The 25601-nt window shown below is 33.8% G+C and overlaps 2 long non-coding RNA genes across 2 annotated transcripts in view; both read right to left on the bottom strand.

The window, feature by feature from the left end:
- LOC143239947 (uncharacterized) overlaps positions 1–25601 on the bottom strand; it is a 195724-nt gene that overhangs the window by 32275 nt on the left and 137848 nt on the right. The window lies entirely within an intron of this gene.
- Positions 8339–15386, bottom strand: LOC143238889 (uncharacterized). Its single transcript, XR_013020817.1, has 3 exons — positions 15153–15386; positions 14834–14984; positions 8339–9456 (listed from the first exon to the last, which is right to left on the bottom strand). It is a non-coding gene; the product is annotated as an uncharacterized LOC143238889 (long non-coding RNA).

The following is a 25601-nucleotide window of genomic DNA, read 5'->3' as shown; positions in this document are numbered from 1 at the left end:
TCTACAAAATAAGATTAGAAAAATTTCACTATATTCGGGATAATGTAATCAAAGACTAAAATAACCAAGAGAATAGAACTAATTTTATTTATATACATTCCTGACATAACAATCACCAGACACATTGTTAAATTAAAGCACGTACAACTCGCAGTTTGTATTCTGTACTTTATTTTAATTAAAGTTTTAATACCAATACCATCCGTCTTGATATTACATTTACAATTCAAGTGGGTTTCTCGCCATCACGAAACACAGTTTTTGTTGAGAAAAACACAAAACATCTAAATTATAAATATTTATAAACTTACTACAAGTTATTGAGAATGTTGGGTCTTCATCTTTCTCCAATTTGATACCCCACAGACCATCAGGTTTCTCATCAGAAAATGGCTCAACCTTCATATTTAATAGTTCCACGATTATACAAAGTTCACCTTTATGTTCTTATCAAAACTTGTAGCTAGACCACTTAGAAACAAATTAAAAACTATAGGAACAATCTTTCAAAAAGATTACAAAGTCTCCACAATCAACTTGAAAGTCACATTATTTTTGCTTTCATGTCATTATAAGCTACATATGTTTTACACATTCGACTTAGCATAGTTTTGAAACAATGTGTGTAGTCAGAGATCAAGACAACCGCTACTAATTGTTTCATGTATTTTAAGCTTGTATGAGCCAGTATACATCTGGTTTCCCCTGTTTTGTCACCCTCCACCTCTCCTTGAAATATAAAAAGAATGGAGAACACAAGTAATATAAAACTACACTAAAACGTGGCATTATTGAGACTATTGGAACACCTTTAAACTATTTAAAATTTGAATTATCGACATTTGAATTCTTTCCATTACGTCAGATACATTTTCTGTTATGGAAAGATTCACCAATCTATCTAAAATATTTTTTTTGTAATCTTTATTGTTGAGTATTCATTAGGAATGCTTGGTATGTTTTAAACATAAACCATTATGCCAAATGTTAAAAATCCACTCACTTGGCCTCTGACAACAACCTTATAGAGAAAAAAACAAGTTAAGTAAATATTAATATAAATGATGTTAAATGTTTTAATAATTAGTGTAAACATCATATGCATCACAACTCTTTTATATTTAATATCTATTTGATATCTTGGTTTCAAATGAATGTGAGTTGATTATCATATGTTCAAAACACAATTCTTTAGAAGACTGTCTTTGTTGACACTATACCTTTCTATTTTGCCCGGCCCATCATGGCCAGTTGGATAATGCACTCGACTCGTAATCTGAGGGTCGCAGGTTTGAATCCCCGTCACACCAAACATGCTTGCCCTTTCAGCCGTGGGGGCGTTAAATATGACGGTCAATCCCACTATTCGTTGGTGAAAGAGTTGGCGGTGGGTGGTGATGACTAGCTGCCTTTCCTCTAGTCTTACACTGCTAAATTAGGGACGGCTAGCACAGATAGCCCTCGTGTAGCTTTGCACGAAATTCAAAATAAATCAAACTAATCTATTTTGCCCAATTTTCAATATTTTTAAAAGTAATACACAAAAACTTTAAAAAACACTCAAAATTACATCTAATAATGCCCCCGTTAGCACAGCGGTATGTCTTCGGATTTACAACGCTAAAATCAAAGGTTCGATTTCCCTCACTGGGCTCAGCAGATAGCCCGATGTGGCTTTGCTATAAGAAAAACACACACACACATCTACTAACATTTAAAAAGAAATATATATTCAAAGAGATTTAACAACTGCATATGTTGAAATAAATAGTATTTAATTACTTCCTACAACAAATTAAGAACAAAGTTAATATTTTTATGCTGACCAGATACATCTATAATAATAATTTTATCATACAAAATTTATCGCAAGCCTAATATTGTTGTAATTGTAAGCTAAAGCTTGGTAATTCTTTGTGATAAAGTCGATAGTACTTAAACGTTCTTCAATTAGGAAAATTTCATAAAAATTAGCAAATTTGTGGTTTAATATGTCATTTTATAATGAATAATAACCGTATTCCTGTATGATTCTCGTGAAAACTTGAGCTAACATTTATGTACCTGCACGACCTTTCATCCCAGTTTTTTTTTATTTCTACTCTAAATTAACTGTCTTAAACCTGAATGATAAAAACTAAAAATGTCCACTTTCACTTTCAGCTGTATTAAAATTTTTTGAACGATAGTTCACGTGACTTTTTCCATAGGTGTTTGCACAAAGTTTCGTCGAATTTGAGAAGTTTTGTTCAATACTTTTGCACACGTGGCTTACACGTAGACTGATAGATTGGGGGCCCGGCATGGCCAAGCGTGTTAAGGCGTGCGACTCGTAATCTGAGGGTCGCAGGTTTGCATCCCCGTCGCGCCAAACATGCTCGCCCTTTCAGCCGTGAGGGCTTTATAAAGTCACGATCAATCCCACTATTCGATGGTAAAAAAAAAGAGTAGCCCAAGAGTTGGCGATGGGTGGTGATGACTAGCTGCCTTCCCTCTAGTCTTACACTGCTAAATTAGAGACGGATAGCCCTCGAGTGGCTTTGTGCGAAATTAAAAAAAACCAAAACAAAACTGATAGATTGAAAAGAATCTATAAATGTTTAAGTATGTTTTTCTATAAGTTTCAGTACTTTTAGTGCGAAGACAAGAAAAGAAAAAGAAGAAACTCAGTCAAAATTGGATTTATCTAGTTTATTTCTTAATGGATTGCCTTGAAGTTTGATGTGCGAGTCCAGTAGAGCACATCCACGGAAAATATGAGGTTTGGTTTACCATATTTCGAGTTACATAAAGTAGAAAATCGGTGAAATATCACTCCTGTTAAGAAAACACAATTTGTTCTGAAAGTTGTTTCGGCCGCACAACACACTGTCTTTGATAATAGCACATCTATTGGAACTTTTCACTGGGAATGTGGTTATGATGGCATAGGTATTTCAGAGTGGAAGGTTAGAGATTTTCCACGCAGATTATACAACAAAGCAGGAAATTGCGAATATATGTTCAAGAAAAAAAACAGATTTTAAAGAAAACTAATTTAATCTTGGTCATCCAGATTTTTATAATTCATACGCATTTCAGTTTCTGTTTTTTATAAATACCGAATGTTATCGAAGTGTCAACTTGTTAGAAACAATTTACCCGGAGATAAGTATGAAGAACATAGCCCGAATTGTAAACCACGAACAGTGCCGTTATTTCTTTATGTCTAAACCGTTACATGTTCAAGAAATTATGTTTGTATTGCTCTTGGTGAGTTGTATTTGAAACTTCATATTTAAATAACAAATATGCGTGTTCTAGATTGACCACAGAAAGGTTAACGTAGAAGCAGAAAGTAATAACCTGTAGTGCCATCAAATATTGGGAATTTCATGAATGTACATTTAGATTTCTGTATCATTACTTACAGTGCTTGAAAAGATAAATTTGTTTTACTGACTATTAGCCTGAGTGACATACAAAATCCATCCTTCATTGTTAAACCAAATAAAACAAACATAATTAGAAAGTACATCTAATTCTATTAATGATAACATTAAAAAATGGCTATGTGAAGTATATGTTTACCACTTATCCCTTGTTACAAAAACGTGAAATCCTGAATTACTCGTACATGTAATGTTGGATCACGATGAAGGTATCTCTGGCTATATCTGAGAACCGATTTAGCCTAAATTGATAAAAATATTATATAGACGTGTTTTAAGATAATGCTAGTAAACTAAATGCTCATGATTCTGTTGAAATGGTGATTTATTCAAAGTAATGAGTTTTAAATCTTGAGCAAAATGCAGTAACTTCTTAATAATGCTTCTCTAAAAGATATATTATATATATATGAACTGTGTCATATTAATAGTATTATATGAATGAAGTTTTATGGAAATAGTAGAGCTTACTTTTGTCAAAATAGTGCAATAAAATACCTCATCTTCTAGTGTCAGTTAGTTTTTTTTAAGGGCCAGTATTCTTTTATAGCAGGTGCTTATAACATGTTGCCGATAAATTTCAACAACAAACAAACAGCATACAATTCACTTCTTTTAATATATTTAAAATAGTTTAAATGTGTCAGGTCATCCCATAAGTAATGCCCGAAAATTTAATACCGAAAGTGCATAATCATTTCTGTCTTTGTAGGCTTTAATGACTAAAATATGTTGTAGGACGTGTATAAAAATGTTCAGACAAATAAAAGAAACTAACCCAACTCCACTTTTCTAGATCATTTATAAAATAAACCTTTATGAAGATGGATGTGTCTGAGGAGCACATTAGGCATATGATGCTTTACAAGTTTAAAAAAAGCAAAAGTGCAGCAGAAACTACACGAAACGTTCAAGGAGGTTATGGTGCGGAGTCTCTCAATGAAATAAAGGTGGTTTCAAAAGTTCAAATCAGGTGACTATAGCTTAAGTGATGCACCACGTTCAGGCCGTCCTGTTGAGTTTAATGATGATTTGCTGCTGGCTGGATTTGATGAAGAATGTGCTGTAACAGTTGAAAAACCAGCACAGAACTTAATTCATCCCATTCAAGAGTTCACCATCATCTGCAACAGCTTGGAAAAGTGTCGAAACTTGGAAAATGGGTCCCCATGATTTATCTTTTATATCACAATGCAATCAATGATAGATCCACTTACTCCATAAGTTACCACAATTTTATATCCAGAACTCTAAGTAATCATCTCTTGTATGCCAAATGTTCACATAGTCTTGTTCAATTACTTTGGAACCTAAGGCCAATTATTCTTCTCTACTCTATTTAATCCCATACAATCTGTGATTATAACATTTTAAGAGTTGCCACTATACACTCTTTATAGCTAAACTTACAAAACAACCTAGATCTAAGTAACTGTACCTTTAAATTACTAAATTTTACTAACTTGTCCCTATATATATGATTCACAAACAGTAATGTAAGCAATGCTACCATAACTCTTGCTTCTAAAAAGAATATAACACTTGCATCAACAACTATATAACTCATAACTTTCGTATTATATTTAATTTAACCCTCAAATAGTGGGGATGTTTAGGTAACAGCATAATTTGATGGTGGCCACTGTTTAAGGGTTAAATAGTCATGTATATCTAACAGTGAAATTTTCCACCAAATACACAAGCCAAAGAAAAGTTTTGCTGATAAACATTTTTTATTCATCCAAGTTAGATTTTCCAGCAGTAGTTAAGATATTCATACATTTAAACTACCAGTCAATATGAAATTGTTCATGTTATGGTATATTTGTTTGATAAACTTTGCATAAAGTTAATTAAGGGCTACTTGAGTGGTAGTAATATCTTGGCATAAAGGGCATCAAACTCTACCAGACAAATCCATTGTTCAAATACACCAAGCATTTCTGTCAAGAAATACTACTTTAGAAATGTTGCCACTCTCTTCTTTGGCCATTCATCCCCAGAGATGAAACATTGATTTAACACAGAAAGTCGACATGGTGATGACATTCTTACTCTCATTCCTTAAGTAATTGTAGATACTGAGAACAGTCTTTTGCACTAGGTGGTGGAAGGTTTTATGTTCTGAGAGCAAGACTTCCCTCAACCATCATCACAAGGAAAAAACAAGTGAATGTTTGAAGTTATTTGCAATGACAGCCCTGCAACTCACTACTGAGACCTCTTGTTGGGCATTTCCTACCCTGTTTAGGGCTTCTTTTTGGTATGGTCTTAAACTTTTGACCAGCTAGTATTTAGGCTAATTTCATGGTGTTCACATTTTCCCTATTAAATGCTAAAAAAGATTTTTTAAATTTTATTTTCCCTTTTCTAATTATCATATTTTGAAGCTCTACTCAAATAAGTGGTTGAGTCTGACAATGCAAAATGCATATTTTTTCTTTATGTTCATTGGCCAGTAGTGTATATTCCTGTGTGTATGCTAATCACTTTTACCTTTTTACTGTTTTTTGTTGAAACATTGTACATTTATAGAAAAATTTATCTTGCTACCCATTCATCTCCAAACTTTATTTTCAACAAAGGAGGTTCCTCATTATAAAATCTTTATGCTTATCACAATGTCTACCTTGATGCCTATTTAATTAAGTTTGTGAATGAAGTTGTATTCTGTAAACTATACAACTGTAATGGTTCATCCTTGAGTATTTTCTTTCATGTATCTTTAATGCATAATAAAGGACACTGAATTGTTAAAAGGGTTTAGAGTAGGGTTACCAGGATGATGTATGTGATGGAGATTAATGAAGAAGTTTTCTGTTGAAAACAAAATGAAGACTGAAGAGGTCTGATTGAGGTGTTTAATATTGTTAAGGGAAATGATAGTGTTCATGCATCATCCTTTTTCGCACTGGATAATAAGGATGGTAAGAAGCTTTATTATGCTAAACAGGCCTGTGAAACAAGTTTCCTTTAGTCATGGTTAATGCAGTTAATTTAGGGAAGTTTATGGGAAAGCTTGATTATTATTTTAATAACGAGGGGTGGTTTTGAGTTCTTATTTTTTTCTTTTAAGAGCTTAGGTCAACAAAATGGCTCAGATGGACCAAAAGGTACACTGTTAGCCATTTTTGTTATGCTATATGGTATGTTACAAATCTACACAGTATGCTATTTCTGTTGTGTCAACCACTGACATCAAAACTCATTTTTTAGTGTTGTTAACCCTCAGATCTAACCACTGAGGAAAGGAGATGACATAAACATAGCATTCCTCGCCATTCTTTACTTCCTGATGTATTTTAACATACAATTCCTTTCTTATTGTTTTCCACAAACTTCACAGCTAAGGTTTCTCCTCAGTATATATTTTATGTTAAATTACAAGTTATTATGTATTTTATGATGTTCTTTTTAGGTACACCTTCTTGTAAAGTGTTTTCCACACACTGTACAACTGCAAGGTCTCTCGCCAGTGTGTGTTCTTTGATGTATTTTTAATTCAAAGTTTGTTCTAAAGTCATTTCCAACACAAATGTAAATTTTATTCCCAGTGTGTGTTCTTAGATGTTGATCTAATTTACCCTTTGATACAAAGTTTTTTTCACAAACTGCACAACTGCAAGGTTTATCCACACTGTGTATTTTTTGATGTAATTTTAAGTTACTCCTTGATACAAAGTGTTTTCTGCAAACTTCACAATTGTAAGGCTTTTTTCCCAAATTGTACTCTTTGATGTGACTAAGTAATTCTTTACACCAAAGTGTTCTCCACACAGTGAACAACTGTTAGGTTTCTCACCAGTGTGTATTATCTGATGTATTTTTAAATTATCCTTTGTTTTATATTGTTTCTCACAAACTTCACAACTGTGTAATTTCTAACCAATGTGCATTCTTTGATGTGATTTTAAGTTATTTCTTGCACCATAACATTTTCCACAAACTGTACAACTGTACGGTTTCTCCTCAGTGTATATTCTTTGGTGTGATTTCAAGTTATTCTTTCTGACAAATTGTTTTCCACACACTAAACAACTGTAAGCTTGCTTCCCACCATATACATTTTGGTGACTTTTTAAGTTACCCTTTGTTCTAAATTGTTTTCCACAAACTATACAAGTATATCTCTACAGTGTGTATTCTTTCATGTGATGTTAAGCTACTGTTTGATAAAAACTGTTTTCTACAAACTCCACAACTGTAACATTTCTTCTCAGTGTGATTTCTTTGATGATGGTTTACAGAACTATTTTTTCAAAGTGTTTTTCATAAATTGCACAATAATGTGATATCTCTGTAGATTGTCACCTCTTTTCTTGTGTTAGGTTATCAATTGTTCCAAATTCTTCTCCACTACATATTTTACCATTACACTGAGGTATGTTAAATCCTTTTAGAATACTTCCATTGAAAGTTTTATAAATTCTGTATCGTGATATTCTTGTTTAATAACATGATAACTAGGACTCAGAATCCCACATAAGATGTTCACACCAGTTTTTGTATCTGAAACAGAACATATATTTCACCTTATAGTTAATAATATAGTTGATGAATTTCTGATGGTATTCAGTATTTTAATATGATCAGTACAAATACCAATATGAAAATATTGTAGGATAAATATAAATAAAGTAGGATAGTTTTCATAGTTTTACAATTTATGAATAATAACTTTTATACCTGAATCAGAATATGCACACCAATCAAGTAATTTATAATATGTGATGTGATTACTCATTACACAGTTCAAAGGTTAACAGAACAATAAAGTATAATCAATTGTATACTGTTATGAGCTATATACAATTTAGAATAAACAATTAGTTGTATTTTGTTTTTTTTTTTACTATATTCAGTCATTCTAGAAAGAAAAAGTAACTTAGATTGATTTTTGTAATTTCTTTTATGGTGGATGACAAGATCAGTCAAATTGACTGAGCCCTTATAATGTTATGGTAGAGAAAAAATTCTGTAATGTTTAACTGAAAAAATTATAGATATTTATTTAGAATATTTTAAATATTATGCAAAATGCACTTTGAAAGTTTTCCAATAAAAAAAGTATTTTTAATCATGACATAAAAATCACTTAACACACCATTTCAATATATATATACAAGTGTCACAGTGATCCAGCTCACATGTACATAAGTGGCTTCTTCATCACATTTGTTCAACTTATAGATATATCATGAAGCAGAAGAAGGAAATGGGTAATCATGTATTCTAAAGATGGCTGTTGCTGTTATTAAAACTTCAATTAAAATAAAGTACAAATCAATATTTTGACCTTCTTAGGTCGTTTTCAGTTTTAATACCTATAGCAGCCATCTTTAGAATATATTTTTTACTTCAAATGGGTTTCTCATCATCATGAAATGGGTAAAACATACTGTTACATTCTAAGTAATATCAGCAAAGACACCAGATGTATTATCCACAGAGTTCTATGTCACTGAACTGTTAAAAGTATACTGGTATACTAAATAAATCATGGAATACAAGATGAAGTATTAAGGCCTTGCAATGGAGCCTTTTATAGTAGAAGCTCTGAATTGAAATAGTGTGGTGGAGGTCCAGACTAGGCTTATTATAATACTAGACCACTGTAAGTATTCTGTTTGATTCAAGTTTTATCAGAAGAAAAATAAATTCCAGATTCTTTTTCTACAGAGCTGACAAGGTTTGCACAGGTAATTAGTAGGAAGTTCACAGTAAGTTCTAATAGAACATTAACCTCTATATTAACAATATTTATGTTGAAAGAAGAGCTGTAATGAGTTTATTCACAGCAATGCAGCAAACCTGTATTGAATTTCTTTAGCTTGTGACTACAAACATGTTATTAGCAATAAAAATTACAGCTTCATATTATCTTTAAGAACTGTAAAAATTTTAACATGCAAATTATTTGTTTTATCTGTACCTTCCTTACAGTTATCTTCTTTCTCCTCTTTTACTGTACCAAACTTCAAAATGGTATGTAGAGATCTTTCTTCCAAATTAGTTGTTTCTGTAGCTAGAAATACAATGTAGTTTTATATAATAAGGCTCATTATAACCACTAAATTAAAATAAAAATCCATTAATGTATTTTGCTCAATAGGTAACAACATTCAGCAAAGGGTGGGTTCTCAAAATTATTGTGTATTATTTATTTTGCATGAGTTTCCAATTTATTATGTTACATATGTTAATGTATTACTGGTTCATATTGCTGAAAAGTTTAATTTTAATTTAGAAGTTAATTGTATGTGAATATGTATCAAATTTATGGTATTTGTCAACAAAATTGATACACACAATTTTCTTTTTTTCACACAAATATTTTAAAATTCAAATGAAAAACAATACAATTTATAATAATGATTCTTACTAATAGTTATTACAAATGATGGTTTATTTAAGAGTTTTATAAACTTGGGCAATATTGATTCTTATATCCATTCTAGAACTGAACATTTTATCGACGAGCAAATTAATTCTGAATTGATATTGTCACATCTAGCTTAAGCTAGCCAGTTGACGTTTCTTGATTGGTCTCACACCACTTACAAGCTCACTTCTTATTGATGAAGATATTTAATGTTCTTGTAGAAATTTTAACATCCAAGGTATTGCACTTAAGTTGAATGGTTTGTAATGTTTGAAATCTATAAATCTCATCAAATTCTGTAGTTTTCTAATTAATAGCCATTAATCATAATTATAGCTTCCTAGGCCTAAAACACATTGACTGTAACTGTCCAATAATATTCCATTCTATTACTATCTCTCAACTTTTGTGGAAACACTGGGTACAAAACTAAAATGATGTGACAATTAAGAATTATGATAACCACTTCAGGATAATCGTCATGCCTGTAATGTCTCAGAAAGTTATTTCGAGGTGGGAAACGATCCAATATCCTCTTTCTATCTCCAAAGGGCATCACTCTGTACATGGAGTTCCAACACAGAGGGTGGAATAATAGCTATGACAATTTTAGAAGTAAATGTTTACTTCATAAACACAGTTTTAAGCTAAAGGAGACACTATGCAAATTTTGTTTTTCAAGCAATGCAAGTGGCCTTTACTGTTAGGGAATTGAGTTGAAAAAAATAACATGAAAAACTGGAATTTTGCAATGATTGAATTTAACTCATATGTTAAAATTTATCATTATATAACACTGAACTCTTCATCAACAGTAGCACTGTAACACAGTAAACTATCCCAATACTGATAACTAGCAAATCACATTCTGTAAAGGTTCTTCAGTTTTCATAAAACTATGCTGAATCACTGAAGTAGGCTAGACAGTTTTGTCATGCCACAAAAATATTCCAAAATTATTGTGAAAAAGTTACTTTTGCTGTTATGCAAGTTATTGATACAGATGTGGTGAGATATCATGTGGGACAGTGGAAAGTTCTTAGTACTCATGTAACCACTCTCCTTTGTATCTTTTAGTATACAACTTTCAAAAATTCTTAGTTTTAGTTATTAACCGCATTAATGTCGGTATTTTCATGCAAATATAATTCTGTGCACTAGAAGCTTTACTAAGCCACCCCAACTTTTAAAAGCTACACACTGTTTCTGGTTTTGATTTGACCTCTGTAGATTGTTCTTTTACCTTCAACAACAACAACAATAATAAGATTATGTTGTTAAACACTTAAATGAAACATAAGAAAACTAGAAGCAGCCATTTTGGATTCTGATGGTTGACACAGGTAGGACTATTGTTTTCTTTATTTTGGATTTAGAAAGAGATAAGATGAGCTGTGAATTCCTAAAACTAGTATTCTGCTGGTAGTAATAAAAAAGACAACAGAATAGACCTCTTTATCACCTTTTCTTTACTGAAATTAATGTTTTAAAAAAGAAGATATAATTCACAAAGAGAGAACTTGATTGTTGTTAGGCATATATTTATATAATGAGCTATCTGTGCTCTGCCCAGATTTATAAGTTGTTTTCTTATTTAAAGTTTGTTTAGCTTAGGTCTTTTTTTTTCTGGTTTTGTGAACTAAAGCTCTTGGTTTTGATTCCAACTCTCCCAGAACTAGCACAGTCTGTTTTTGTTGTTGCAAAGCTAGTAAGGTTGTTTCCAACTTTCACTATGTATGAATTGCTGACTAAAGAAAAGGTGAGTGGCTAGCATGAACCAACATTAACTTTTTTTCTAATTCTTTCACTGTTGGCTTCATCAACTGGAACAAGTTTATGACCATAAAACAACTTGAAAGGTTTAAGTATTATAGGCTTTTACATGTGATGTCAGTATTGACTGCTCCAAGTGCAAAGTGATTTTCATATTAAGATTAGAAATACTTTTCTTTACCTGAAAGATTTAAAATGTCACTTGACAATCTCTACAACCTCCTAAATAGACAACAAATATTTTGATAGACGAGACTTTATATTTTAACCTTTATTTTTCGTAACACATTTGGAATATTTGATTAATTTAGTAACCACAATAAAAAGTACAAAATTAACCTAAATTACTTTTTTTTTCTAAAATGATTGCAAATTGCAACTGGGTTCCACAGTTGTTTATCCTAAATAGCTTAAAGCTCATAACAATATACATCTATTTTCACTTTTCAGTTTTATAGTCCTTTGAACTGTGTCTAATAAATATAATAAATTATTCCCTTTACCACATTGAATTGGTAATTGAATTGAATCTAACATACAATCAGCTTAATAGTATACCTCATGAATATTTTTCATTGTTAGTATTATAATTTTTCATTATCTAACCCTATATACTCAAACAAGTTTCTTATTTTAATTTCTACATTTTAATTACTCTTATAATAGTAAATAAAGAATACATATAAAACAAGAAATAAAGTACTTCCTTGGACCTTTCTTTTTTTTACTATCAACTATTGATGAAGCTTAAACCTACTTTTTGAAAATAATGGTAAAATTATGAGAAATCTTTATTCAGTTAAATAATGTGCTTTAAAAAGCAGAATAATTCAGTAGATCACGGGATGTTTTCATTCATAGATTTGAAACACGGTCAGTGGCCTGTGGTATTGGTTACCAATCCAAAACATGCACTCTATACCATGCCATCCATAGAACCATTGAATATTATTAGAAAGTCATCCCACATAAGGGGAAGTGGGCCCTACTTGTGTGGTCACTTACACACATTAATAGGGTTAGTTCCATCCATGTACACATTTCGGCGCCTGTCGTGTGAAAGTGGGTTTTCTCGGGGCACTCCCGTTTCCCCCCAAATCAAAATCTTCAGGCATTGGATTTCTAGATCCCAGCCTAGGCAACCTTTTTGCCAGACCCAGAATCGGGTCGTTTGATTTGATCTGAATTTGAATGAATTACATTCATGTTCACATCTGCCCAACTTTTTCCTTTCGGGACAGGTCCCGGCCTTTCTTTCCACTGCTGCCTTTGCCTCCACCCAAAAGAACATTTAGTGAGATATTCTCCACCCAAAAAGTCAAGAATAATAACGATAATTAATTTATTAAAATAATAATAAAAAAAAACCACCACTTAACCTTAATAACAATCCACGAAAGGGGACGAAGAGGAACTACAAAGTTCCTGAACACCCCAGTTGGAGAGAGAACTCTTCTGATTTCTCTCTCTCTAAACTGAACCCCTGCCACATTAGTTTAGTTTAGTTTAGCAGAATAATTTAATCCACAAAGTAATCAATGCTCTATAACTATCATAATTCTACTGGCTTTCTAACCAAGTGATAAATCTTTGAAGTTTTGGTTAAGCTTGTCAAGTTGTTAGACATCAAATACTATTTTGAACTGGATGCAAAACAGACGATTCACTGTACAAGAAAACATCATCATGTAGTATGTCTTTATGAAGAATAAAACTTTGGCTTTTGACCTAATTTATAAAGTTAAGTCTGGTTTCTCTCTGTTTATTCACACCTTCCAGCCTACATCATAGTAGGTTTATAAAGATATGGAATCAGCGTACTCAGGTTTAATGTCTGTAATGTCACATTTTTAATATCAATGATAACTTTGTAATAAATTTTCTTCCATAGTATATGGATCAGATTTTTAGCCTGAATGAAATAAAAGTAATCTCAGAAAAATGTATGTTTATTTTATAGAAAGGAGTGCTGCCACTGTTGTGTCAGTATAAAATTCCATCAAATGCTGTTGTGTCTACTAACTTTTTATAGAAAAGACATGTTGAACACACGAAATTCTACAAAAATAAGTTGGTTTTATTTACTATATTTTGGGAGATCAGAAGGGGGTTATATATATTAAACATTTCTGATGCTGTTTAAGTACCTCAAAGTAAAATGTTGAGAAAAAGAAAATTGTGATTGCCAGTTACAAGCAGTGAGACTCCACAAAAAGGGAAACCTACTCTGAAAGCTAATGAAAAACACAAGCTGCTTGTCACCAGCTTGACAGGGACTAAGAGAAGCAGTTTCACAGAGGTAGTGACTGCATCCATCATGCAGAGGACTATTTGTAGGAAACATCAAAAACACCAGACCTTTATTGGCCAGGATATACAGAAAGATATTCTAATCGGGGTCTGAACAGAAACAAAAAAGCTGCCTTCAACTACAATCTTAGAAGAGCAAAATTTGGCTTTTATGTCATAATTCTTATTAAATGGTGATATTTTCTACGAGATAAACGGTTTAAGAGCATAAAAATTTATTTCATTTATTTTTTTGCAATTTTTACATTCTTAAGGTGATTTATCTCACAGAAAATATGACCATTTGACATGTTCTGTTACATGACAAATGAAACTTTGATCCTTCTTGTTTAAAAATGGCTAAACATTGCCTCTGTGTTCAGGTAATAACTGGGTAAGGACAGCTAGTTAATTATAAATAATGGAGTATAAAACGTTAGAGAGAACTTTTAGCTACTAGTGAAAACAAAGACAAAATAGGTGGGTATGACAAGTATGTGCAATGTTTTTTTTAGTTTATGCCTCCATAAACAAGTACAATTAAATGCCATAAAAAATGCTTTGTCTGAGAAACATATATGTTACAATAAGTAATTTACAATAAATTCTGTACTACTCTGAGGGACGGAAAATAAATTAGAAGAAGAAGACCTAAAGAGCCAATGCCACAATTCTCAGATGAGGGAATATTGCGATTTATTTTTAATACTTCTTTTTAAAAATACAGCTTTTGTACCATATACTATGTGTTGATTCCAAGTTTTCCACAAACAATAAATTAATTGAACAGAATTTTGAATGTTGCTCTCTAAAAACTCCTGACGTGCAATTTGACTTACCCATAACAAGAGGGTTTGCATTGAACTTATTCCTATATATATGTACAACTTGGATATTATTCAAGTTCCTGAAAAGGAAACAAAAGGAAAATATTTAAATTTTAAATGTATTCACTTACTACTACTTATTGTGATAGTTCCATTTTCACTTTTCTCCAATTTGATAGCCAACAAAGCATCCTGCTTCTAATCAGAAAACGGTTCAACCTTCGCTTTTAATACCTCCATGATTATACAGAAGATTCATCTTCATATCATCAAGACTTGCAGCTAGACAACATAGAAATAAATTACGAATTAGATGTTGCAACCTTAAAAGTCATAAAGTCTTCGCACGAAAACTGTAGTTTTTCTTAAAATGAAAGAATAAGTCGACCGCGAAGCCTGTAAAAAAACAAACAGCTTTAAACAAATACAACAACGAAAATATGCACACACTTGGCGCTTTTTTCTAGAAACATGTTTGCTGGTAGGCCAGGTGGGTTAAGGCGTTCGACTCGTAATCTGGGGTCACGGGTTCGAATCCCGGTCGCAACAAACATGCTCGCCCTTTCAGCAGTGGGTGCGTTATAATGTGACGGTCAATCCCGCTATTCGTTGGTAAAAGAGTCGCTCAAGAGTTGGCGGTGTGTGGTGATGATGACAAGCTGCCTTTCCTCTAGTCTTACAGTGCTAAATTAGGGACAGATAGCGCTCGTGTAGCTTTGCGCGAAATTCAAAAAACAAACAATATAATAATTTTATAACTCACCAAGTATTAAAACGAAATATTATTGATTTAAATCTCAATGCAAATTTGTGCGATACCTATAAAGAAAACAACATTTCTCAAATAATGTCATTGTACGCTATAATTTTTGTACCGACACAGTAGCTTTGCGCGAAATACAAAATAACAAATAACAATGTTTGCTGGTATTGGAACGGAAAATAAGAAGAAGTAAAATCAGACGACAATTTTGAAAATTCTTTAATAATTTATTTTAAATTATCTGATAACAAAGTCAATAATTTTATTATGAGTCAAGGAAGACGATAAAAATGTTTTTTACAGCTCAAAATGATCAACTACACAATAATGGGTAAAATACTAAATCAGACTAAAGTTCAAACGTAGAAAGTACAGACTACTAATTACCGACTGATCACTTCTCAATTGCTGGGGGGTGGGGCACAAAAGAGGCATTTTATAACAAAGTAAAAGGTTTAGTTTGTTTTGAATTTTCGTGTAAAGCTACTCGATGGCTATCTGCACTAGCCGTCCCTAATTTTGCAGTGTAAGACTAAAGAGAAGGCAGCTAGTCATCACCACCCACCGCCAACTCTTAGGCTACTATTTTACCAACAAATAGTGGGATTGACCGTCAAATTAAACGTCCCCACGGCTGAAAGGGAGAGCATGTTTGGTGTGATGGGGATTCGAACCTGCGGATAACGAGTTGAGTGTCTTAACCACCTGGCCATGGGGGACCCCAAAGTAAAAGGATGGAGAAATACATGTTTGAACTTTTTAAACAGCACAGTAGATGTGCGATTTTTCACAAATTAACCGGTACACATCATTTGTTTGCCGGTTTGTGTGCTATCTGAAGAAAAAAGTGCTATATTGTGTAATGGATTTACTATTATATATTTATTTTAATATTGATATTTGTTATAGTTAAATATATGTTTAGAAATGCATGCAACTTCTCATTATTGAGATTTTGGTTTCTTAGACCAGAGATGGTCAGGTTCAGTTGAACCTTTTCTTCCTGTCTGGGCTGTTGATGATAATGATACATGATAAAGTAAACCGCACTTGCTCCAACACCTTGCAGGACAAATGTCCATGTAGGTATCCTCATTAGCATTCTTATGTTGCGTATAACATATCTAGTGTTCGGTTTTGAAATGTCTTTCACATAAACGAACAGTTCAGTATATACAGTCAACGTATTTCGCTAGTTCTCAATAAACACACAAATATTTTAAATATAAAAACCCTTTTCAAATGCTATCATAGTACTCCAAAACTTGCGTGGGTTTTATTGTCTAAAAACAGGTGGTCATATTAGATGTGCATTTTAAAAATAAATATCAACAGGAGAGAGCATAATTATGTTTTGTCGCTAGTAATAGTACTAGAAGATACATCTCATTTGTATAAAATACAAATCAACAAGCATTAATAAAAATGCCCTACAGTGTTCAGTCACTGATAAATAAATTATCAACTGAGTTGCTGAAAACTCAATATTATTTATAACTACCACTGGCAACAACCTGGTGACTTGGTGGTCCATAATATAATAGCTATACACTATTATTATTTGTGTTTACCAGTTTTCAATGGTAAATCTCATGTTTAGGATAATAAACAACTATTAGTTTGTTCACAAACTAGGTTTGTGTGTACATAGATCTACTTTCATCATGTATGTAGTAACGATAAATTCACATAGTACATCTTTTTTGCCCATTTTTCTGAAATTAATTTAGAGAATGCTGTTTTTGAGCTTTCAGTGTGGGCACAGCATGGCCAGGTGGTTAAGGTATTCGAGTCGTAATCTGAGGGTCGCGGGTTCGCATCCCCGTCGCGCCAAACATGCTCGCCCTCCCAGCCGTGGGGGCGTTATAATGTGACGGTCAATCCCACTATTCGTTGGTAAAAGAGTAGCCCAAGAGTTGGCGGTGAATGGTGATGACTAGCTGCCTTCCCTCTAGTCTTATACTGTTAAATTAGGGACAGCTAGCACAGATAGCCTTAGAGTAGCTTTGTGCGAAATTCAAAAAACAAAAACAAGCAAACAAGAGAATTATGCAAGAGGCATAAATGTTGACGATGTACTGCGAGGAACTTTGTATGTTATAGTAATTGCTGAGTTTAATATTTGGGGCTTACTACATTTAATATACTGTAAACCTTGGAAGCTATGATGGTGATTAACGTTTATTAATTGGGAAACTACAGATACTTGATCAGGAACGTTTATATATTTCGAACATTACAAACCTTTTAACTTCAGTGAATTAATTTCGGAGTTAATATTTATATGAGGGCATTGTGTATCTTTGTCTGAGAAAAACTCACGTGTAAGCAGCGAGAGATAGCTTACTATTCAAGTAATAGTAATTACTAAATGTTGAGTTGCAGACCAGATAGAAAATTAAGTATTATTTGTAAGTTTGTATAACTTTTTATATAAATCATTATTTGTAATAGCCGTTATTATAAATTGTATTGTAGCTTGTATATTAAAATATATTTGTGTTAAGAAAGGAAATTGTTTATATCAACCTCGTTGGCAGTTGTCATGAATTTGATACATATCGACATTCAAATAACTTCTAAATTAACATTAAAATATCAGGCTGTTCAAAATCACACTGGAAACAAATTTATCTGTAAGTCAATGAATTTTTTTATATTTTTGAGTTGGAGATAGTGTGCTATTCAGTTTAATAGGTGATAAACTTTATAAGAAGTAAAGCACACTTTGTTTGTGCTATGAGACATGTCATCCCAATTTTGATAGCTAAGCTTGGCAGGAGTACCAATATGTACTTGATAAAACTTCAGCCATCTCTTTGTCATAAATGACTCAAACATTGGACTACCACATTAATTGCGATAGTTGAAAATATGCCTGTAAGGAATCGAAAAAGTTTGCTGAAAGGTGTAAAAACATATTTCATCCTCTAGTGACACAGAATGAAAATGACCCTAATGTGAAATTACAACATCTTTGCTACCTGACAATATCTGAACACCGTATTTAGCTGTTGCTACCATCTTTAGGTTAGCAGTATATATTGAGTACAAACTGACTGGATCTCTGAAACTCGTAAGAATATAGCCGCGTCTTTTGTTTACCTAGAAAAAAGTCCTCAGCAAACACAACATGTGAAATGTCAGGTTCTGCGGTGTAAATAAATAACAGAAACGTTTAGACAGAGATGTTCAAGATGTCATGTCTTTTAATTTTTGGTTGTAACTTTCCAGTTGATTGTTGGTAGTATTGCAACCTGGTCTACTCATAAGTAACCCACATCGATTTGCAGCTGTCCAAATGTCATATAAATGCTTTTTGTAGTGCTTCATTTGCAAAATAAAAAATCTCTTGCTTGCATTTATATATCCCTCTTAAGCATTTCGAATAATTTGATGGTATGTTTCATGGTTACTGTTGTCAAAATAACACTATATAAATTTAAACAGGTCTTGATGTCATGTAACTGGCGGTACAACATGACTGCATTATGAAACTTCTCTAAATATCTTGTATTTTGAAAATTCATTGTCAATGATTACCACACTGCTGAAATCCACAATCTTTTGCAAATGAGATTTGTCTTCTAGCACTATTACTGCATAAAAACATTTTGGTCATGCCCAAAGCTATCTTCCACCATCAAACTGTAAAGTGTCGTCCCTACGAAAATTTTTCGAATATGCCTCTCATATTTCCAGACTGATAATAGAGTATTGCTAAAGTATCATTTTCATTAACTACAGCTCCATCAATGGACTTAGGGTCTCCTTCCAGTTCTTCTATAAGCCTGTCCAACACAGTATAAGCATCCTTTTTGTTCCCTTGAGCTTCTTCTTTAGCTATACTCTTTACATTTTGTATGCATTTTAATGTACGTTGCTTTCCATATTTTCGAGTAATAAGTACACAAAGAAGGTTATTGTTGGGCTTTAAATAAATGAATTCTTTAATATCCTTTTCCTCTTCTTTATTCAATCTCCTAGTAGCAGGATAGTGCTGTAAAATACTTTCTTTCTAACACGATTATTCTCATGATTGTACTCATTCATAATTAATTTCATCTGTATTTCGTTAAAACTTAATCTTGGTTTGGCATCCCAGGCAAAAAATGGTACTGATTTGGACAGACTTTTAGAACATGATCAAACGACTTCTTCACTCATACTTCACTATAAAGTACACTTTACTTGGCAATAAAGCACATGCTTATGATATATGTGAAACAATAGTCCAAACTCTTTTCTTACAAGTTCTAGCTAGGTGGTTTTAAACAGATATTTGCGAGGTAAAAACTGATATATTTATTTCTGTACAACATCTCATCTCCACACTGAGACACGATTACGCATAACATGTTATAGTCAAATTACAAGAATATAGGTATTCAAGGTACAATTACAGTTAGTGGCCAAAAAATGTGTGTGTGTGTGTGTGTTTTCTTATAGCAAAGCCACATCGGGCTATCTGCTGAGCCCACCGAGGGGAGTCGAACCCCTGATTTTGCGTTGTAAATCCGTAGATATACCGCTGTACTAGCGGGGGGCAGGCAAAAAAATGTAAACACCAACTTAAAGTCACTTAATAAGGTGTTGAGCCACCATGTGTGATTATTGGTATAAAGTATCCCAGCATCTGGAATTCTGCAGGAAGAATGTGACACCACTTTTCCCTGAGAAAGTCAATCAACTCACGTCAAGTTGATGGAAGTGGAAAACGCGGTCTCGGGCGTCATTCCAGAATATTCCATACATGCTCAATGAGGCTAAGATATGATGACTGAAAAGGCCATAACATGTAGAAAACAACAGTGTCATGCTCCTCAAACCAATGGTCAACTACTCATGCTCTGTGGATGAGGGCACTGTCTTCTTAAAAGACAACCCTCTGTGCAAGACAAAAATGCTGTAATATGGAGTGATGATCGTCCATTACCATTAAGTATCAATCTTGCCTTCTTAGGATATGAGTGAACCCAAACCATGCCATAAAGCACTCCCAACATCATTATGGAACCACCAGAACTCTTAACTGTTGGAACTGAGTACTCAGGGCTATAGAGTTCTTTAGGTTGGCACACGTTTACTCATCCATTTGTCAAGAACACAATGAAGAATGATTCATCTCATCATATCACATTTCTCCACTGTTCGGAAGTCCACAGCTTGCACTCTTTGCACCAAGGGTCATGCAACCAGTTAATGCCACGTGCGATGAACAATTTGTGCATTGCAACCCGACTATGGTATCCTGTTCTTTGGAGTACTCGGAGGACTATTTGTTTTTGGTGAAACTGGCTAGACTGGCCCCAGTTTAAAATGTATGGTCAACTGTTGTTCATTGCTGGTGATATATAGTTTCCTTGAAGTTCCTTGCTGACATCATTAGCAAACGCAAACAGTTGACGTAAGTATATACTTCAGGATCATGATGCCTTCAGACATCATTGCTCATGAATCATCGGCAAATTGAGCTGTCCTGTTCATTGATGCTCCCTTCAAATATACCCCAACAATCACCCTTCTTTTAAAGTGACGAGACCTGTTAAGCATATTTATACATGATCCTATGCATATTAGGATGTTATTTGCTTAATTAAAGGACCAACCACATGTGTATATACTCTATTCTGTATATTCTTGTTGTTCCTCATTTACCCAAGTGTTTATATTTTTTGTCCATTACCTGTATGTGTGTAAAACCAATTGAAGAATTATCACTATCTAAACTATCTTTAATTATACGATGAAAATCATTTTTAATAACAGATATTACAAAATGCTCACACACGTTGACACAAAATCCAAAATTCTACAATATGAGCTTTTTCGTTATTTTGCATAATCTAAAACTTCCTTATAAAGGAGGGTAAAATATATTATTTCATTCATTTTCCACATTTTTCAGTTAACTGGCAGTTTTATATTTCATTAATTATCATAATAATATTTTTATTCTTTCAAATATAATTAATCAAACGTTTTTAAAATAAAAGTGGGAGATAAAGATTCCTGACTGCATGTGGTTGTAATAAGTGGTTTGAATTGTTTTGAATTTCAAGCAAAACTACTCGAGGACTATCTGCGCTAGCCGTTCCTATTTAACAGTGTAAGACTAGAGCAGGGGTCACCAAACTACGGCTCGCGGGCCAGATACGGCCCTCGAGGTCATTTTGTCCGGCACGCCAGCAGCTAGCCGCTTGGAAATGAAAAAGTTACATTTCATCAAATGTCTGACTATCATAACAAAATAAATTACACCGATGGTCGTTTTAAGCTGGCAAACACAAGTCGTTATGATAAAAAGAAACAAGGCTGTCACGTGCATTTTTAACCAATAGGAAAATTCTTCTTTTGTCCTTGCTGCCCTTTTATTCATATCGAGGCACGTATCTGTGAAAGCATTAGGATTTCGAAAACAAGTACAGACTTAACCCTGGTCCTATCGACTCGTCTTGTAAATTCAGCTCATTTCTCTTAGTAGTCGGGTTATGCGCTTTTCGCAACTCGTTCTTAGGTAAGTGTCGTGGCAAACGTACGTTTCAATATATTTTGTTTGTGCGTTTTTGGACAAGTACAATACTTTTCTCACAGCGTTCTGTGTTTTTCATTTTCAGATCCTGTTTTATTTTCACTCATCGTTATGGCTGCTTTTAAAAGTAAAAAAGTGGACTCTAAGTGTCGTGAAGAATGGGGAGAAAAGTACTTCTTTGTGGAAACCAGAAAACTACTTGTGTGATATGCACCGAAAGTGTTGCCGTTTTGAAAGAGTACAATCTTCGGCGTCACTATGAAACAAAACACCTATCAACATATTTGAAATTTTCAGGAAAGTTCTGTTCTGAGAAATTTGAATCTATGAAACGTGTGTTTGAATCTCAAAAGAATCTCTTCACGAGAAAGTTTGCTGAAAATGAATCTGTCACTCGTACAAGTTACAAAATAGTGCATGGGATGGGATAGCGAGGAAAACCTTTCACTGACGGCAGCTTCATCAAAGAGTGTACGATGGAAGCAGCAAATGAGCTGTGTCCTGAAAAAGCCAATTTCTTTGAAAGTATCAACCTTTCAGCAACTTCAGTTGTACGGAAAGCAGAAGAACTTGGAGAGAACATCGCATTACAGATACGCCAAAAAGCTAGAAACTTCCTATGACATTCTCTGGCACAGGGTGAGTCTATTGATCTCTCGAGTACGTCACAACTTCCCGTGTTCATTCGTGGAGTTAATTTGGACTTTCAGATCACGGAAGAATTGGCATCAGTTTGCAGCATGCATAGAAGAACAACTGGAGAAGACATTTACATGGAAGTGCATAAAATTTGCAAGACTATAACCTTTAGTGGAATCAGCTTAGAGGTGTAACAATTGACGGAGGAAAAAACATGGCTGGAGTAAAGAAGGGTCTGGTGGGGCTGATCAGGAAACAGTTGGAAGATCTTCAACTCCCAAGCGCTCTGTTCATACACTGCATCATACATCAACAAGCACTCTGTGGAAAAGACTTAGATATTTCTTGCGTACTGAAACCAGTCATTTCTGCAGTGAACTTCATTCGTGGTCATGCACTTAATCATCGCCAGTTCAAGGCGTTTCTTGAAGAAATTCATTAGGATTTCTGTGACTTGCCTAATCACACAGCGGTGAGGTGGCTCAGCTGCGGTAAAGTCTTGTCTCGTTTTTATAAGCTGAGAAGAGAAATATATATATTTCTTATCGATAAATATAGAGTCGACCCACTTCTGTCGGATCCAACGTGGTTCTCAAAGTTGTCATTTTTGGTTGACATCACATCCCACATAAATGAATTGAACTTGAAACTTCAGGGGAAGAATAACCTTGTCTGTGATCTCCATAGAATCATTAAAGGATTTCAGAGAAAGCTGTCATTGTTTGAAGCACATTTGGAAGGAGGAAACCTCTCACATCAGTGTTTCATTTAGTTTCATGCTGGAATCACAGAAGATGTCAACCAGGAATTTCAGTAAAAGATTATAGGTGATTTAAATAAGCATTTTTAGAGAGATTTTCGGATCTTAACAGAATCATTTTAATTGTGTCATTGATGACGTGCCAGTGGAACTTCAGCTGGAGGTCATCGATTTGCAAGGAAATGACTTCTTGAAAGCAAAACACAGAGAGAGGGCAACTTATTGAATTTTACAGCTGCATACCTGAAGATGATTTTCCAAAGCTGAAGCAGTTCGCATCTGGTATGTCACCAGTGTTCGGAACAACTTATGTCTGTGAACAAGCAGTTTCAAAAATTAAGTATGTAAAGTCGATCAAGGTTGACTGATGAACATTTGAAAGCAATTCTAATGATTGGATGCAGCAATTCAAAACCGAACATTGAAGATATTTTGAAAGCCAAACGCCAATTTCATAAATCGCACTAACGTTTTTGGGGCTTAGTTAAATTCAGATATGTACTCACTATGTGCGATGTGACAATTGTTTTTGCTAATGTCACCTTCTTTGATAACATTTTGGTAAATAAAAATGTTGGTTGTATTTCTGTTTGTTTTTTATTATGTGTTTGTATTGCATGCTACTACCACATGGTTAATGTGACATCCTAAACTTAGTGTTAAGTCTTTTACAGAGAGCTTTCGTTCTAGCTTACGAATATTGAACATAATGATCATGCGGCCCGCGCTTCTCATTCCCCAAGTAATGTGGCCCCCTGTGAAAAAAGTTTGGTGACCCCTGAACTACCCACCCACCGCCAACTCTTGCGCTACTCTTTTACCAACGAATAGTGGGATTGACCATCACATTATAACGCCCCCACGGCTGAAAGAGCGAACATGTTTGGTGCGATGGGGATTCGGACCTGCCACCCTCAGATTACGAGTCGAACGCCTTAATCCATCTGACCATGCCGGGCCCATGGTAAGTGACGACGTTCATTTTTCAGAAAACAGCAGCACACACGGAGTTTTTGTCCTTGATTTAAAAAATATATATCAATTTCTATTCCTTCTTCGTTAAACTCAGTTTAAATTCAGTATTTCTACGTAATTGTTCGAGTCAGAGCTAAGTTTTATGTTAATCTTGGTTAAGTAATAAAGTGGTTTTATGTCACAGTGAAGACTACAGGAGATAGGAGACTATTATAAAGAAATTTCAGAAATCTGTAATGTCGTGAATGTCAATATGTTGGATAATGAGAGATGACTTCGAAACATGAAGTATCAAACTAGCTATGATGAGAGTTTGTTTTTGAATTTCACGCAATGCTACACGAGGGCTATATGTGCTAGCCCTCCCTAATTTAGCAGTGTAAGACAGCTAAAGGCAGCTAGTCATCACTACCCATCGCCAACTCTTGGGCTACTCTTTTACCAACGAATAGTGGGATTGACTATCACATTATAACGTCCCCACGGCTGAAAGGGTGAGCATGTTTGGTGCGATGGGGATTCGGACCTGCGACCCTCAGACTACGATTCGAACACCTTAACCCACCTGGCCATGCCGGGCCCGTGATGAGAGACACTTTTTGTTTAGTTTTAATAAGAGTAGTGAGACGAAAAGAGGAACACGAAAGGAATTTTCTTAACATAAAGTAAATTGGCCAGTGACAAAATTACGAGACATTTCTTTTGGCCAAAAATTAGTTAAGAGGTTTCCCGGTTTTGTAAAACTTTTCATATCTATCAGTTGGTCAGAAAATCCACATTGCTCCTTTAAAACCTGTCCCGACTTTCGAAAAACATCTAAATCATGTGATTATTGACTACGTTAGTCCAATAAGATAACATTTGTGTTTAAGCACATTTACGTGCTCATATGGTTATTTTTATTAATTGTCTTGATATTTGAAAATGTACAATTCTTTCACAATGTATTGTATTTGACATAAATATATATATATCCATGTATATTAGGTTAAAACTGTCTAACGCCAATTTTTAAATATCTAAGGAGGAAGGTGTAACAGATTCATCGTTGTACGTTTATTTTAATACCCGCACTTGTTTCAGTATATTAAATAGCCTGTAACCCTGTACTTCAACGAAATTTTTGTTATCAAAATCATCTACATTTAAACATATGTTCAGTTATTCCTTTTATATCAAAATTTTATGTTCCTAACAGCACTCTAAAGTTATCAGTTCTATTTATTATAC

Source organism: Tachypleus tridentatus, chromosome 13 (assembly GCF_004210375.1).
Source record: "Tachypleus tridentatus isolate NWPU-2018 chromosome 13, ASM421037v1, whole genome shotgun sequence".
Taxonomy (NCBI): domain Eukaryota; kingdom Metazoa; phylum Arthropoda; class Merostomata; order Xiphosura; family Limulidae; genus Tachypleus; species Tachypleus tridentatus.
This window is presented reverse-complemented; position numbering and strand designations above follow the sequence as displayed.